The following is a 4873-nucleotide window of genomic DNA, read 5'->3' as shown; positions in this document are numbered from 1 at the left end:
GCGTGCATGTGATACTACGCGTTCAGGGTGGGGAAAAAATTCAGAAAACTTAAGTCTTGACCTTTTTCATTTTTACTAAAGTTTACTGTCTAGCTACTTAAACTACAATGAAGACCCTCAGATTGTCGAGAAACTCTTGCCCCATTCTGTGTAGTGACGTACCGGTATGAACGCTTAAGCCCAAACTTGATCTCATAGAAACAAATATCTACACGTTTGCACACAAAACAGATACACAGCTTTAGGTGTTCTTGAGCGTTATGTGATTAGACAGTATGAATGCCGTTCCTATTCGGCCTATGACCAGAACAGTGAGCGAGGGAGACTTGCATAATATATGGAGAGTCCTATTAGGTACAGGTTGCTGTAATCTTCAAATTGAAGTGTATCAGGGCCAAGCCTAAGACCAGTTGCGTCGAGTAACTCGTCATGAAAGTGTAAGATGTAAGACACCATTCGGAAAAGGTAAAGCCGTCTTGTCAGAAGTCAAACAGCTGATTAATAAACACATGTATATACCGTCAGCGCGCAAAAATTTGATTAACCCAAAGCACGAACCTCTGTAGTAGGCCGAGGATCGCCGGCGAATAAATTCCTGCACGAGCGACGTCCTTCGCATGGACATATAACGGTTAGGCTCTATTGTATAAACAGCTGGACTGACAATTAGAGTCCAGTAAATGTAGTGTTGAGCCTATGGCAAGTCAGTATCACATAAAATCATTTGTCAATAGTGTTTTTATTATTCGATCTTTTTGAACAGTTATAAAAGTGCAGCGCGGAAATGATAGCTAAATTCAGCCAAACTTTATACAATATCATACAAAAGTGCGCCATCCCCTGCGTACGTGAGTGCTGTGTGTCCCGATTGATAATTTGGTTCAATTTGTGGATTGTTTACACATCGAAATATAGTTATTCTCTGAGCGGGAACTAGGTACCCAATCAGGGTTCATAACAGCGACACTTCGTGAAGCTTATAGCTAAATCTGAACAGCGATCGCCGGAGGAATTCAATCTCGCATCAGCTGCGCTCATTTTGCCTGATGATGATGATGATAATTTCGGATTGCACATATCAATCCTCAGCACAGGACAAGTTGCAGGACGTCGGTATCCCACTGCTAACCTGTACGTTACAAGCTATTTAGTGGATCAAATGAAAAATTGTCGACCTAGAAATTGTGAGACCAATGATGAGCTAGATAGAAAAGGCCAAGCTTCTCAGCGTAAAGAAGTTTAGCAGTCCTTAAAAGGAGGCAAGGTCAGGGCTAGGCTCCAATTTGTAGAAAAACACAATTAAAAAACTGACAGATTCGTTCGTCGACCTGCATTTGTCAGCGCTTGCTGTGGGGCTTATATAGTGACGTTTATGGAATTCGGGTGGTCGGCGATTAAACCATAAAGATCGTTCGTTACCAACTGTAAACAATTGGTCAAAAGCACACAGCGGGTCAAAGGTTTTCAATATAAGGTAGTTACCTATGGAATATGACAGCTCATTTTGTATTTTGTATTGCCAATGACGTTGAAAATCGTACCGCGTTTGCTTAGATAGGGAATCTACACTGATAATGTAACGCTCTTAGGTGTAGGAAGGACTCCACATGAAATATGACTTAGTTCCTAACAAATAGGTTTGGAACTGTTTAGTAGAAGAAGGAACACGCACACGCGCGCGTTGAATCCTATGAGCGAAGATAGATAGAATAAAAGGTCTATTAACGTAACACAAATTACAAGCCTCACCCCCCTATAACGTTAACTAGGAGTCGAATCGGCGGTAAAATACGCCTGCTTTTGATTACCGAGAACCGCCTTGCAATAGTTTTTCTACACAATTTTCTACTTCCTGGAGCGCGTGTGTTTGCTTGTTTATTTCGCCTGTCAAACGAACATTTGGATGTGGGTCTTATTGTGTTAGCAAGAGCCAGCACCCCGTGTCAGTTGGAATTTCGAAATAAAAGGCAGTGAAATCGGGTTTATTGTGGTACAGCGACAGGTTTAGATAACTGTGAGGCCATAACCAGACGATTTATCGTACAATCGATTCCATCTATGCTAATCCGTCATGTGATAAGGTTTATAGCAGCTATGCAGTCTACTATAACCTATGCACTAACATTGTTCTATACTGGTAACTTTCCTTTCTTGCCAATTGCACTAACTAGAAAATAAAAATTTCACAACCTTATTAGTTGTGCAAGGGCGTTAACTTGAGAGAAATAATTTCCTTGTTCGCTATAACAGTTACAGTATTCAACTTACTGAGATTCTGCGAGTCGACAAGTACTACGATCACATCAGTATATGTGATAATGTGAATGAAGAGATCCCTTTTATGCATGAGAGTGCAGAACATGATAATGCATGAATGAAGTGCTCAAGCTTTTAATTTGCTCGGTTCTTCCTTTGAAGAAGCTGTGCGAAAGCATAGTCTGATATAAGTGTTGACAGATGCCTGTTACTAATTGGAAGCACATATATCTATTAGAATCATTTAAAAGATAACTGTATTTGTTAAATGACATATTCGAGAAAGCTCGAAGTAGTATGGCCGTCGATCTACATTGCCAGATATTCACAATGTTTTTTTTTTCTTTTCGGTGTCTTGGTAGGTTTCGTGATTGCTTTCTGTGGCAAGTTCTCTCCATGCTGGGCTCAACGACAATCTACTGGTTGAATCCTATTCTTCAGTAAATCAGAGCGATTCCGGTAAATAAAACAGTATGAAAGGCGTAACTTAATTCCAGCATAGCAAATCCCGTCACAGAACTTTGTGCAGTCTGGAGTTCCAGATGTGAACTGCAAAATTTTGCAACTAGCAGCCTTTAGAACCTTGGGAGGGCTGTGTTTGAATCAACATATTCCTTCTAGACGATGAATTCAAGCGCCCCTACGGTCGCCCCCCATTGATAGTAAAAAATTTGACATTTTCTTTTGTATAGTATTGGGTATAGAGGAGGGAATATCGTGAACTGCTAGAAGAACTTAGGCGTTACTTGAAAGCGACTACAAACTTTAGGAAGGCTTTTATTAACACACTTACAGTAGACTTTGTACCCATGATTCTATAACGGTGACATCGTTCGCTGCCTAGTGGCTCAGATCAAATAGAATCGATTTCGCAGTGCTTACTCACCACTTGCGCCTTAAACAATTCGCCTGCCAATGAGCGCTGAAAACACCTGAACTTTGTAGATTTGTTTTCACAAAGCAAACGTAATCTTTGTGCTCCTTAGCTGCATTCGTGACGCAATCGATCACAACGTATAAGCATATAAATATATCCCGTTCAATATGTTATAAGGTAGCAGTTCGACTACGCGGACTTTTCTCTTGGGAAATTCGTCCTGTTCAATCATGGCTGACCCTAAAAATATAGAAATAGAACAGTCTATAGACGTCAGACAGTGGATTCACCTGTGCCTGTCTTGGAACTATTCAGACGCTGTTCACTTAATCACCGTTCCATATGTGATTCCACCAGACTACCCGATCAAAAAGAACGACGCCATATTATTACGTCTACTCGTGCGGTTACACTACATGCCCGCTACCGTTTTCCATCTCAAGTAAAATAACAATTACGCTTAGTAGAACGTTCGAATAACATTGTATTGCAATGCGACTACCATGAATGATGTGTGTTACAGGTATATGGTTGCGTCTTTGTTGTTGACACACGGTCGGTAAAACTGACAGCCCGATCCCTCGTCCAGAGGCAAAGATGCCACCATATCGGACCGGGCTGGGCTGGGCTGGGCTGGGCTGGGCTGTTCATTGCTTTTCAGGTCTTGTCCGGCTGAACGGTGCCAGATATCAGGGGGCCAACTAACATAGACGAGATCATAGGGGGTACTACGTGCTTTTGAAAGCACATTACCAGAGTGGCGCTCATGATGTTCACGAAGGTGTACCCTCGCAAAAGCACAAAAGAGGCAGAAACATGAATTAATAGTGAAGGCGATATGGTGCTTCCGTATACGTGCATATGTAGGGACAGAAGCCAACCATCTATTGACAACTTCACGGTGTTTGTTAGCTCGCTCCTTTTCTAACTCTCTTAGAGAAGATGAGCGCAAGGGGTGAATTAGGGGATTTGAAAATATGGGCACGGCTAGTCCAGGCTGATATGGGGCTAAATGACCGCTGTATGTTGCGCAGTATAAGGCGTCAGTAGATTTGATTTTTCGTACGCTAATAAAAGATGATTCGATTTCATTTTGTATCTGTGGGTTTTGTTTTATTTTAGATGTTATAAATTTAAGTTGGCTAGTCATGCGATCGCGTGTCTCGTTGTCTGAACGCTGAAGTGTTTAATCCAAAATCAGTCCTTGGAGTGATTCTATAGTTGCGGCAATTAGTACTGAACGCAGTACGAGTATTTTATATTCTTTTTGTTTGTATTATATCTATATATATTTCATAGAGTAGCTATATTTGATGTTATTTTAGCAGACGTCAAGACGTATCCGAACACCGTATATCCATCCATATATGTGAATATGTGTAACACTCGTATTGAGCGACATTCGACCGATAGGGGCTAACTACGATACGTCACCTATTTAATAGATCCAGTGGTGGTATCACATCTTTTGTCTGCTCGAACCCTCCGCGTTTTGAACTAGTTCTGAAGATTTTTGTCCAGGTATTATTTGATCCCATATCTTGACATGTTCTTTACGGGTCAGTATACGTATGGAGAGAGAATTATATACGGATGTACGTAAATCAAAGTACGACCTGGAAAAATGACAATGAAAGACTGTTGACCTCATATAGAAGTTTTTTCCACGATTTTCTGTTGGTCCGCAACGTCCGTTCAGTCTTGGATATCGTCACGCATGTTTCGAGCAAGAACGCCGAA

At 41.2% G+C, this 4873-nt stretch overlaps 1 long non-coding RNA gene across 1 annotated transcript; it reads left to right on the top strand.

Annotated features, from left to right (window-relative positions):
* Nucleotides 1-21: 21 nt before the first annotated feature.
* On the top strand, nucleotides 22-4233 carry LOC147757385 (uncharacterized). Its single transcript, XR_015322134.1, has 3 exons — nucleotides 22-465; nucleotides 2619-2715; nucleotides 3657-4233. It is a non-coding gene; the product is annotated as an uncharacterized LOC147757385 (long non-coding RNA).
* Nucleotides 4234-4873: the final 640 nt, after the last annotated feature.

Source organism: Varroa destructor, unplaced genomic scaffold (genome assembly GCF_002443255.2).
Source record: "Varroa destructor unplaced genomic scaffold, Vdes_3.0 BEIS01000002.1, whole genome shotgun sequence".
NCBI classification, from domain to species: Eukaryota; Metazoa; Arthropoda; class Arachnida; order Mesostigmata; family Varroidae; genus Varroa; species Varroa destructor.
The sequence above is the reverse complement of the archived record's forward strand: the minus strand, read 5'-3'. Positions and strand labels throughout refer to the sequence as shown.